General features: G+C 29.8%; 1 protein-coding gene across 2 annotated transcripts in view; it reads right to left on the bottom strand.

Moving 5' to 3' along the window:
* LOC126768456 (elongation of very long chain fatty acids protein AAEL008004) overlaps nt 1-14,276 on the bottom strand; it is a 26,861-nt gene extending 12,585 nt beyond the window's left edge. The window contains exon 1 of one of the 2 annotated variants that reach the window (XM_050486569.1): nt 14,044-14,276. The gene's annotated coding sequence lies outside the window, so the exon portion shown is untranslated. The remainder of the gene's footprint in view (nt 1-14,043) is intronic. The other variant, XM_050486567.1, reaches the window with a different exon arrangement.

The following is a 14,276-nucleotide window of genomic DNA, read 5'->3' as shown; positions in this document are numbered from 1 at the left end:
TATAAGTAGGGCAATGTAACCAGTGTTTAAGTAACCGAATTTCTTATAATACGATTTTTGTATTATAATTTCAAATTAAATTATGAAACAATGATTATTTTCATTATAAATATTTGCCTTCCTTTTAACCCGGTTTTATTGTAAATAGTTTCCTAACGACGTCTAGTGTTTTTCTCCCAGGTACCTAATTATTCATAGCAATCCCCATGCTTCGTAAACCATTTTGATACTGCCCCTGATCTCCTTCAGGTCAGGATATGTTCCTTTGGAATATGAGAATGAGAGATATCCTGCACAGGTGGTCGCTCTTTGAGATTAGCTACCGTAGCCAAAATTCGGTTACAGGGATATAATAATAATTAATATTTACTTTATGATTACATAAGACACGAGTAGACTGTGAAGTATTTAGTAATATTATTACTTATTTATTAATGAATAATTCGCTTGTTACATAGTTGTACTTTAAGTTCTCACAATATATAGATATTATCCATTTCATAATTATATTAATTTATGAATTGTGCCTTTTGTGGCTTGAATATATTGTTTGATTATTTTATTTAATAAAATTTTAGAATCTATTGTGATAAAATAAATTATAAAAATATATATTTATGTACAAAAATGTTATTCGTTGTGTAGGTGCTATTACATTTTATCACATCAGATCAATTTTGCCTAAAGTAAGCAATTTATAGACATATATAGATCGGTTTTTAAAATTAAAAATAGAATTTCAGGGTTAAGGCGTTAATGTAAATGCCCTTTTGTAACGAACGACGGATTTCATAAAAAGAAAAAAAAAATGTAAAACAATGTGAATAATTATATATGTATGAATAATAAAATTAATAATTTTAATATAACAAATTAATAATTAATAAAATTAATCATAAAAAATGTAAATGAATAACAGTGTGATAATATTATATTTTAATAAAAAAATTATTAATTTCACTACAACATTGTTAAAGTTAAGTTGTCACCTGATGGTAACTACCAACGCCCATAGATATTGGGATTGTAAGAAATGTTAACCATCGCTTAACATCACAAATGCGCCACCAACCTTGGGAACTAAGATGTTATGTCCCTTGTGCCTGTAATTACACTGGTTCACTCACCCTTCAAAATATCTGATGAGTGGGTGGTACCTACCCACCCATACGAGCTTGCACAAAGCTCTACCACCGTTAAGTTAGATTCATTTAATTAATAATAAACAAAGTGATTATATTATTATTATTTATTGAGTTAAATGTTTAAGCATTTTGTCATACAATTAGTCTAACTATACAGTCATTTTTGAGCTGAAAAAAAAATGAAAAATAAACTGATGTATTGGAGAAGTTAGAAGGAGACAAATGTACGATTTTTTATATATGTACACAGGTGTAGCGTAAAAACGATAGATTTTTACTCAACTTTATTCTTATTATAAATGTGTTCATTTCAGCATAGGTAATAGTTATAAACAAGTGATGTTTAGCCAAAGTTAATCATATTAAAATATTCACTGTAAACACAATATATTGCAAGTAACGATGATATGTTGATTTTTGTGTGACTATTTACATATTAATAACACGTAAGGATAGAATAAAGTAAAATAATTTATTTAATTTAATTATTTCATACAATATATTTTTATTTGTACCATTTCTCGCTTTTTGTAAACAAAAACGCTAATTTAATTTGGTGCAGAATTCACAACTAATTGCAAAAAAACAGTTCTTCGTAAGTCGTAAAATTTAACAGATTTTTTTTTTATGATGTTCACAATGTATCATTTATTAAAAAAAGGATTACGTACATATCTAAGAAAAAAAAGTTACAAAGTATATAAGAGACTTTTTTCTGGCTTTATTACCTTACTTGCACTTTATTACTTTAATGTAAAATTTTTATAATGCGTAATTACTTTTAAATGTTTCAATGAAACGAAGTAACAAGGTTTCGTTAAAGTAAATTATATAGATTTTTTAATTGTACATAATATACAGCTATAATTTATATATTATGTCCATGACATAGATATAGTTACAATTTCTTTTATATTCTAGGAAGGCAGTCAATCAAATGGACTCCGTAATGGTAGTCATCTTCATCCATTGACATTGGCGCTGTAAGAAATACAAACCTCTCATTATATCCTCTATGCGCCCTAAACCATGGGATCTAAGAAGTCATACATCTTGTCCTTGTGACTTACACTGGCTCACCAACTTGATTTATAACTGTAGAATAATGGATGAGTGGGTAGCAAACAATGGCTATCACAAAGTCCTAGCACTGGGTTAAATATTTAATTCAACATTTGGTATATTTTTATGAAAAGTCCAATTCATACAAATACCTACTCATTATTTTTTTTTTTTTTTTATTTTTATTTATTTGGGAAACATACAGCATAATATAATACATAAAATTTAGTAACAAAATAAATTTCACTTAAGCCAACAAAGTTTCCACTTATACAAACAAACATGGAGTGAACCTAACGATAACAAGTTATTTAACAATTTATTAAGATATATGAATAAAGTATTAAAAATAATTTAAAACAGAAAAAAAAAAAAAAACGATAAGTATATTACTGACAAATACAGTTTTTTAGAGCTTCTTTGAACTTAAATAAATTTTCGTTAAATATATCTATACTAGTGTAGCGTTTATTATGATTGTCACATGCTCTTACTAAAAAGCGATTTTTAGCATAGTTCGTTCTACACATTGGGACATAAAAGGTATGTTTTGAACGGGCAATGGAATGTGAGCACTTGATATAAATGTTGTTGACTAAGTACATTGAATCGACAAAATTATTTACAATTTTGTAAAGAAAAACCTGATCTTTGCATTCCCTGCGTTTCTCAAGCGACAAAATATTAAGCTTATTAATAGCATTGGACCCAAATTTACGCGTTAATCTTCTAATAAATTTATTCTGAACATTTTCGATAGCCATAACATACTTAGAGTATTGTGGATTCCAAACCGTTGAAGCGAATTCCAAATTAGATCTTACATACGAGTTATACAACACATTATATGTATTGATATGCTTAAAGTCTCTTCCCTGGCGAAATATGAAACCCATCATACTGTAAGCTTTTGCGATAATTTTATTCACATGCCTGTCAAATAATAAATTAGAATCTAGAAGCACTCCTAGGTCCCTAACCTCGGTTACCCTCTTAATTAAATGATTGGAAATTGTGTAATCAAATAAAATTGGATTTTTTTTTCTAGAAAATGTTATTACATTGCATTTTTCAAAGTTAAGATGTAGGCCATTAGATGAACAATATTGCACTAAAATATCCAAATCATATTGCAAGTTTGAGCAGTCATCACTTCTTTTTATGATTTTAAATAGTTTTGTATCATCGGCATATAGAAGTATGTCAGGATTTTGAAAATTTTTTAGTATATCATTAATGAAAATGTTAAACAATAGGGGACCGAGGTGAGAGCCCTGAGGAACCCCAGATGTTATGGGGACAAAACTAGAAATGTGTCCCTTGACAGCGACTGCTTGAGTTCTGTCACGGAGATACGACGTTATCCATCTTAGCAAATCGCCGTGTATACCAGTATATGCAAGTTTTTTAATTAATAGCGTATGTGGAATTTTATCAAATGCTTTTGAGTAATCGGTATACACAGCGTCAACCTGATGTCCTCTCTCCATGGCTGAAAGAACAACATCGAGAAACTCAACAAGATTAGACTCAACTGATCTTTTATTTACGAATCCATGTTGTTGGGTAATGAGCAGAGGTTTTATTAAAGGAAACAAAGTATCGTAAATAATCTTCTCAAATAATTTAGGTATGATAGATAACATTGATATTCCACGATAATTTTTGACAATATGCTTATCTCCATTTTTAAAAATGGGAACAACAAGCGATTTTTTCCAAACAGGTGGTAGTATGCCTGAATATATGGATTTGTTAAAGAGTAAATGTAAAGGGATTGATAAAGATTTACTGCATCGTTTTAAAAACATAGGATGTAATCCATCTGGGCCACTGCCTTTAGACGAGTCAAGTTTTGAGAGATATCTTTCAATGGTACGGCATGATACATTAATAGTACTAATTAAGGACTGACTACTATGCTTGTTTAAATAATCAACCTCGGGTTGATTCACTTCTACTTCAAAAACTGATTTAAAGTAGTTACTAAATAGATTAGAGATCGATGGGCCGTCGGAGCCAACCGTATTGTCATGAAACATGGTGTCAGGTATATTATTACTACCTTTCTTTGATTTTATAAATGACCAGAATTTCCGAGAACTGTGATGAATATTATCTTCAGCCCTAGCAATAAAGACATTATAACACTCTCTTTCCATCAATTTAGTTCTGTGTCGAAGGTCAGCAAATTTGTCATAGTCACTATTATGACCATAAATTTTCCATCGTTTATGCACTTGTAATTTCTTTTTAATCAATTTAATTAAAAACTTGCTAAACCATACAGGATATTTATTGATATCGTATACTGTTTTAGCTGGTACAAAGCGATCCACAATATTATTAACTATTAAATAAAACTTATCTACTGCGTTAATTATATCACATGTTTCGAATTGTTCCACCCAATCAATATTATTTAGCTCATTGTTAATTGCGTTGTAGTCAGCAACATGAAAGCGACGAACAATTCGAGGAGCATAACGTAAATTTGAATCATTCAACATAATATCCGTCAACACAGAGAGAGACGGATGATGAACGTCTTCAGGCAAAGATAATGGTGTTGTTCTATCGACCGAACAACTACAGTTAGACAGAACGAGATCCAATAGTCTATTATTACCATTAAAAATCCCATTATACTGACACCAGCCAGAGAAGCACATAAAAGCAAATAGTTGCATAATTAAATTATTTTCGGATGGGTTTTGGATAGCTAGCGTATTTTCAGAGTTATGTGACCACACAATATCTCCCATGTTGAAATCTCCTACAACAATATATTTATCAAAAGGGTTATTCAAATTTAAATCTGATAAGAACTCAAAAAATGTGGCTTCAGAATCGCTCTGGTGTTGATTTTGAGGGAAATAACAACAGAAAAGTCGTAGTTTTTGTTTACTTAAACCCTCTCCGACCACTATATTAACAAAAGTTATATCAGCACCTGGAAGAGACATTGGTGTCCTAGAGTGTTGCATGTCGACATAGATGCCACGACGTACTGCTATAAGTGTACCACCACCCTTACTTACCCCTAGAAGTGCATAGTCACGATCATTCCGATATACGTTATAGCGTGAATCGAAGAGTTCTTCATCAAAGATATTAGGAAGTAACCAGGTCTCGCTTAGACAAATTACGTCATAATTGGAATTTAACAAATTAAAATAGAACTGTAAAGTTTTAGTGCGCAATCCTCTAACATTTTGATAATAAATATTTAAATACATAGTAATATATATTTTAAATTATAATTATTGTGAGTAATAATATTAAAGAGAAATAGCTTTTCAATGCACCTAGATGCCAGATAAGAATTAAAACATACCTTCAAGTCCATAAAACAATACAATATCAGCCTAATTTTCTTAATAAATATAATTAAAATATTAACGAAAACAAGTAAAAATATAAAACTACAAAAAATATTCTTAAAAAACTGAACAAAGTAACATACTTTAATATTATAAACCAACAAATTAATAACGCTTATAAAATTTTGTTTAAACACTCTTTGGAAGTAATGTGAATAACTGGTGAATTGTTAGTCTTACGAACCATAACAGTGCAATTTCGAACCCAGCAGAATAAGTAACTTTTCTCTTTGCATTTTCGTCGAGCTTCATTCAAAAGAGCCTTGTTGTAAGTGGACAGGTGGTCATTTATGTAAATAGGATTATTTCTGCCTGAAAAACCAATGTCGCATGCTTTCAGATTTTTTAACTTCCTTAACGATGAAAGAAAATCATCCTTTTTGTAACGTGCTTGCATTTTTAAAATAATGGGACGCGATTTATTTTCAGACGAATCATTCCTTACCGCTACCCTTGTTACAAAATCAACATCGGTATTAAAATTTATGGGGTAACCACTTTTTTCAGCAAGGGTCTTAATAATATGGACTAAGTTTTCGCCCTTATTTTGTGGAATACCATTTATTTGAATATTAGAGCGACGCACCCACTGTTCATTTCTGTTAGTGTTTTCCGATAATTCTCTAAGCTTAAGTTTCAACTCCACGAGTTCTGTTTCATAATTTTCTATTTTAGTAACTTCCTTATCTAGATCATTCATTCGATCAACAACAGAATTAATGGAAGACTCGATCGTATTAATTTTTGTAGACCAAAAAGTAACAGATTCTGAGAGCTTTTTAAATTCATCAGTAATAAAAGATTTGAATGACTCCATTGTGTAATGCAAACTATTGAAGCGCTCATCAAAATGTGCAATCAACGATTTAATATCTATGATTTGGGCTTGATTTGTATTTATTTTATCAGAGATCATATTTAATTTTGGACTTATATTATTTTTCTTAGATATTTTGCAAACTGGACATTTCCATTTAGCTTTATTCATAGGCAGAATCTTTTTAAAGTCGCTTTCATTTATACCAACACATGAGTAATGATACATACTTTGACAAGCCGTACATCTAATCATTTCTTCTGGTCTTACGATCTCTGAACAATGTTTACAATCCATTTTGCATATATATTATTATCACAAAAAATGGTAGTAGGTAGAAAAAAAGCTAAGAGTAACTCTGCTTAACAGACCGATTGTTGAATTGCAGTCAAACCAGCGACCAAAAGGTCATAAGCGCCGGGAAATAAGCGTCGCTTACGCGTTCACTTCAAACACTGCACACTACTATTGCAATTTAACAAATAAAATTTGAAATTTGTAGTTTTAATTTATATAATTCACATTTAGATATAATTTAACACATAAAATTATTGACATTAACACAAACTTTAACTATTTTTCAAAAGTTCACTCCCGATTATCGACTTATATACTGTTTTATAATAATTATTTGCGTAGCGATTACATACAGCCGTTTGCAATTGTCGAATGTCGAATGTCGAATGTCGAATGTCGAAATTATAGTATGTATATGCCTATATATAGGTATACATATGATAGGAATATAAATGAAGTAAATATATACTTCCAGGTTATGGTAATATATATGATTATATGAGTCACATACTTTATAATTCAAAATGGTGTGGGAAAGCCCGAACGATATTGACATTCCATTGTTGTCCATGGTGCGTATCTCGGACTATGGAGACATATAATTAAGTTAAAGGTGTTACTATCTCATTATACACAGCTGATTTGTTTTTTTTTTATTCTGGCGATTAAGTAAATACCTTTTAAAAACTCCCAAAGAGACTTTTACTCAAATGCTATCGAATATAACATATTTTTACAATACTCGTAAAATGTGAGTTTACAGAAATGTAACTAATAAGTAAATAGTTTAATATTCTATTACGATATTTCGTATTACTCTTTTCTCATTTACATCCTCAACATTTTGATGCAGTCGTGGTCGTAATTTATTTAAGAGTTCAATTTGCCTTTAAAATATATTTCTTGAGTCAGTCAAGAAATATATTTTAAATTATATTCATGTCATGTACTGCCCTAATCAAAATGTGTCTCATAATATTACAGACGCACTTAAATACTTATATAGAATTTTAGATGTTACACATAGTAATTTTAATGATATATTTATTTGAATAAGTATACGGCGTTTAGGTTAAAGGTATTTGTAGGTATTTCAATAGTAATATGTTAATACTTACGTTGTATTTTAATAAAAAAAAAACAAATTGATTATACCTTTGTAAAATAATTTTAAACTAGTAAAAGACGATATTATACTATGTATAAAAGTTTACATAATAAATTGAGTTATCGTTTTATTACCGCACTTCACACGTATTATTAGTAATAGTAACACAACGCCATCGACATTGACAATGGAATAGCGCATGCCTGCACGCTATTTGTCGACGAAAATGCCACTTTGTAATTGAAAATAACTTTCAATATATTACAGCGACGAGCGCGCACGAGGAGCGACGTGAGTCTGTGAAAGTACCTGATAAAAAGCGATTTACTTCATATGTCGATATCTATTACTGTACTTTTTAAATCATCTTAATAAAAAAAACGAGCTATTCATAATTCGATCGCTAAAATTATGCATAAATAAATTAACAAACGAGATGACATTACGAAATCACTAAAATTTGAATCTTTGCTACATAAAGTAAAAGTGAAAATAGAAAATCATCCGTTAATTTTAGATATGATATTTCTTAGTACTGTTTAACGCGCGAGCATCTCTGTCGTAGTGTTATATGAACATCCTATAGTTTATTTAAACCGCCCAATTAAATTATCTTTACCTTCCAGTTTTTTTTTTAAACGCTGATAACAGCATCAATGTTGGTAATAATCATTATCGATTTTAAAACTAAATCATTACAACAAAACGTATGCCACAAACAAGGTTCATTTCGGCCACATACTATAAAACTAGGGCGTCAGTAATTAAAATATTTTTTATAAGATTTATCGAGTTCATTATCCAACCTAATATTATAAATATTGTGAAAGTAACTCTGTCTGTTTGTTATGTTTTTACGATTACAACGCTGAACCGATTTTGATGATATTTAGAATGGAGATAGCTCGAAGGCTAAAAAGTTTTTGTCAAATAACTAACACGATGACTTACTAATTAATAAACATAATGATGACGGAATCTAAAGAGAACAGGCAAAAACTTCGATAATCTCATTATAATCTTTGATTGTATTTTTGTTTTAACTTTACCAATTACTGCTTAAGTGCGATCCCTTTATGAGGATAAGAAGTGGTGATTTTTCGTACTAGTATATTTAAATAGATAATTCTCGTGACCCATATAAAGTGATTCAGTTGATGAAATCACTGTTTTGTTTAAGCCTACAAAACGTTTCGAACAGTAAGATGCATTGAATGTTTAAGGTCAAAATTTCGTAATATTACAATCATGTTAACAATGGTAATAAAGATGATGTTGAGAGCATCATTGTTTTAATTGACTATAAATCTTAAATATTGGTAATTAAAGAAAAAGTTTAAAAGATTTTTGATATTACTACTATAAGTTACTTCAAGACGACTTCTTTGAAGTTATATGTATATTACGCGCGTGGCAGTTTAAGGTTTTATGTATTCATAAATAAAATTAATCATAAAAAAATGAAATGAATAACAGTGTGAATATTATATTATATTATTCCACATTACAAAACAAAAAATAATAATTTCAATGCAACATTGTTATGTTTAAGATCTCTGGTTATGTTATGTAAAAAGTTAGATTCATTTAATTAATAATAAACAAAGTGAATATATTATTATTATTTATAAGGGTAAAATGTTTGAGCATTTTTTCATACCATTAGTCTTATGACTATCGAATATAATTTTTGAGCTGAATAAAAAATGAAAAAAAAACCTGATGTATTGGACAAATTAGAAAGAGACACATGTACGTTTTTTTATATATTACATAACATTAGACATTAGTACGAGTAACATCGAAATTAAAGACGTATGCAATGTGTGACATGTATTAAGTGTGTGACATGTCCAAGACAGTAATAGTATAGTAGTGGAGGATAAGTATTATAAGTAGCGATAATGAAGAATCTACATTGTTGAGAGACGAATGGCAGATTAAAACTAAGTTCGCTCTTAATAAATGGAACAAGCAAAGAAATTGTTGATATTCATTTACAAAGCCGATAATTATTCAGCCTTCTTATATGTCAATTCTGCAAATGAAATAAAAAGATAGTGAATAAAATAAATGTTTCTAAAAATGATATTGTTAGTTATATTTTATAGTTATGGATGGATTGAGTTTTGTGATTTGTATGCTTAAACGAGTTAACCTTATAGGTAGGTACTACAATTTTGATTTGAATAATTATTATTTTTACGTTAGATATTCTGCTTATTAAGATGTTATATACTACACTAGCAAGTGAAAATTAGAAGTACTATTAGTATAATGTTATAGTAGGTTTATATTTTATTTAATAATGTCTTGTTATTAGTTATATGTATAAGTATGTCATCAATGAGAAATATGAATAATATTAAAATTTTAATTAGAATGATGTAGTGTAACAATGTAGCTAATACATTTATCTGAAGAAGGATTAACAATGAATTGAAGAACATGGCTTCGCAAATAACCTATATTTTTTACACATTAGTGCCGCCTTTTTATATATATACACTTTTCTCTTTTATCGTCTTTTTCTGTTAGTGAAAACCGTATCAACCGTATCTGATGAATAAGCGGAGTTACAGGCAGACGCAGACAGCGACTTTGTTGTATACTAATTAGAGGTAACTACCAGAATCACCTAATCAAACAAAAAGCAAATTTTATGAAATAGGTATACTTGTATAATTTGAATTTTACGTTAGTAAATTCGTATAGCACATCATGTATTTATATAAAAGCTTACACTAGAGTAAAGCAATCTCTTACCTAACATTTACTTGGAAGTGGAGCATGACCAAATAGTTCACAGGGGATTGTTCGCAGAGAGTAGATATTTTAAAATAACAAATAGATTTCGGCTTGTTAAAAAGTATTCGAGACATGTAGGTACACTCCTTAAAAAATAATATAACTGATCTAAGTCCATGAAAAATCTGTTTATAATATTATAGTCAGTAAGATGTTCTAATGGTCGCAAAAGTCACAATATTTCTACACTCAAATAATTACTTCGTGAGTAGTCAGGATATTGCGAATGACTTGTAATCATATTTTACAAATTGATGCTGACAAAAGTGTGTGAACAAAATTGACAATTATTTGACGGAATAAATATTTTATTTTTCTATAAAACTAGCTGTGTATATGAATTCTCTTACGTACTATATTTCTATGTAGAACTGCATAACAGTGATATAAACACGGCACAGTGTTGTCAATATTGGCTGAAAAAACTATCAATTAAATATATATTATTAGTTTTATAATGAATGTTGATGCATTTTAGTGACGATAAAAATGTTTTAAAATAATATTTCATAATTTATCATGCGTCATCGCCAGTACTGACATTATCACCTTATGTTTGAAAAGAGCATTAGTAGTAATATTATATTTATTGACAATATACTTAGCGTGCTTGCTACTTCTGTCAATACATAATGATCATCATCTGCTTACTTAAATTGATATTTAAACATAATATCATAAGGCAGCGAGCACATGGGAAGAAACGCGACGAGACGAACGGTTTTGTTTTTATTGTTGTGTGAGTTGCTGCACGCTTGCGCAACACCCGGAGGCAGCACGCTCGACCCTGAACTCAATTCGGCTGCGATCATTTTGCAACTAATCACTGGTCGTTGCGCCGCAGGTAGACAACTCTGGCCGTCGCCGGCACAAATGTAAACATTTACAGGCGTCGTCGGTCTAACGTACGAGGCCGAAACGGACGTGCTGCCTGACACCGTACACCATCGAATAGCAATCTTCTTTTAATGTCCCCCTACTCTACCGCCTAATTTGTCATGTTTCGAATTAGAATATCTCATGTCTACTTACGTGAACATTGATAATGATACTTCGTATCAAATGCTAAAAATATCTTAGGCAGAAGCAAATAGCACTTCCTATTGAATAATGGTCATTCAAGGATTAACAACTTCAAGGTAGTTTATTTTTATAATTTCCATGTCAGAATTGTATTTTTGCAATAAAACATACGTCTCGTATAATATCACGTTCTAATTATGTTATTAATGTTTTAACTAGTAATGTTCCTACACAAGAATACAATACATGTTTTATAATATGTAAATTGTTCCAAGCATTCTAAAATATTATTTACGGTTGTATTTTTTTTTCTATACGAATTAAAAAAAAAACTTCAAATCCACAGAAAAAAATGAAATCATAAATAATGTATAAAATAAATAATGTCTCTGGTTAATATTTTGAGTTGAGTCACTTCAGCTCTTAAGAATGTTAAATAGTTTTTAAGATTTCATGGTCAAAAATTAATAATATATAACACATAAGCAGATTATTACATATATACGGCATTGAGAAAACCTGTTCAAATGAACCAAAAATATCGCAGGCCAACCAATACAAATGACTAAAATTTGTATCATACTTGGAATAAGAATTAGCCTTTAAAAGTTAAATCCGCAATTTGAAATGCTATACTCGTTTATTGACCTTCGAGGATTTCCGATGTTAGCTTTCCTTGTTTAGTTTTCTCGTCTCCATTATCAGTCCTCACTTCTCTCGGATTTTTGCTAAAATATTTTCCGACATTGCGTGGAAATTAGGATGAATAGTGCAAATTGACCTTGTTCTATTACAGTAAAAATATGTTAATTACTAAGTCACATTCAAAGTATTTTTATTATCATTACCTAACAATAGAGTAGGTAATCAATATCGTTTAAGCTATGAATTTTCATTAAGTTTTAAAACAAGATCGGTAAGCGATCGATTTAATTTAATCGATTTTATGTACATATTACAAGTATATACGAATGCCCATATAACCAGTAGGTCCAAGAGGCCAAGGTCAAGGTTAACAATTTTAATTAAGAAAATTATATAGCTAGGCTTTCACTTTTAAAAATCACTACAATACCATTTACAAATTAAATATTTTAAATAGATATTTTTCAGTTTTGCATTATTTGTAACGAATACGCATGACTAAATTATTCATACTATTAGTCTTATGAATAATTTAAAAAATAAACTTTAGTATTAAGGTATCAATGTATTTTTGAGAAATATTAGGTTAATCTTTATATTCATAACTTCCTTATTTCACATACTTTGTTATAACTTTTAAGTCAATAAAATATTTCTTAATTTACTATTAAGGTCTGGATTTTTTAATCTTTATCTCTGATGTCACAGACAACAAACAAGAAAAAAATATATTTATCAGTGTAGTTGTATTTTCCAGTCTTCTTTTGTCTGAGCATCGGTTGTTCAGTTTTATTCCAAGAAGTTTAGTTTCCAGATAAGCATAGTATCAGTAAAATAGCAACAAACTATTCCTACTTTAATGATAAAAATTTGGACAAAATATTGTGCGATTATTTATATATTTTTTTTTTTTAAAGTTGTTACAATATCGGATCGTCGGAGGCGATAGAAGGGAGTTAATCTCATGTCATGTCAGTGGCCAGTCGATGTGACCTTACGTCACACGTCCACTGCTTTGCGCCGACACACGCGTGGGGAATACTAACGTCTGCAAAACGCCTTGGTGGATCCTTGGCTTCAAAACCGAGCTCCTTTCTTAGACTATTGCGTTTAATGAACATTTTTCATTATAACCTTAAACACTACTCTGTTTTACCTCGAGGTAGCCTAATTTGTTTCTCCCTTTCAGGATATAATCCGAAATTTAAATTTTGATGAATTCTTGAAATTAGTAGGTAGTAGGTACCTTAACAATGTTCAGACGTATTGTAATTTTTATTACCAAAATAATTGTATAGATTTGACCTTTGGTGTCAATTTATTTTACATACTTGATTGCGATTATAATTTTAAATTAGTAATATAAAAATTAGAGAGTCATAGAGCATGTTACAATTAATAATATGTTTTGATAAACTCATAATTTATATCCATGTAAGATAAAGAATAATAACTATATTAATAATACTAACCCTTAATTAGATTATACTTATCTATCATTTTATTTATAGTAGTATAATAAAATATAAAATTTTAAAGAAAACACAATAAAGGAACTAGAATTTAATAATTATCTTTTATGGAAATGATATTATAAATAATTATTATATCTTTAAAATTAATAACGTAATGTTTTACCTAATTCATATATTTTCAAATATGAATATGATCCAACCCGTCATATCATACTATATCACATGATTCAGACGACGCAAACTGATTTCATAATTACTTGTATCGTCATTATGTTCTCACCTGGTAGAGATCGTTTTTGCGGAACGTCGCGATTCTTTCCAGCAGCTTGTCCAGTTAGAACACAGTCACTATCCGAGTGGACAGCGAATGTCCAATTCTACGGTAACGGTCAGAAGTGGGGGCGCTGCAGTTTCGAGTGCGCGAATCGCGCGCAATTTTCACGGTATGACGGTAACTACGCCTGCGCTCAGCGTGCAGGTGTGCTCGATACTAACTTCGTTCCTCATCCTCAG

Source organism: Nymphalis io, chromosome 5 (assembly GCF_905147045.1).
Source record: "Nymphalis io chromosome 5, ilAglIoxx1.1, whole genome shotgun sequence".
In the NCBI taxonomy this organism is placed as follows: domain Eukaryota; kingdom Metazoa; phylum Arthropoda; class Insecta; order Lepidoptera; family Nymphalidae; genus Nymphalis; species Nymphalis io.
The sequence above is the reverse complement of the archived record's forward strand: the minus strand, read 5'-3'. Positions and strand labels throughout refer to the sequence as shown.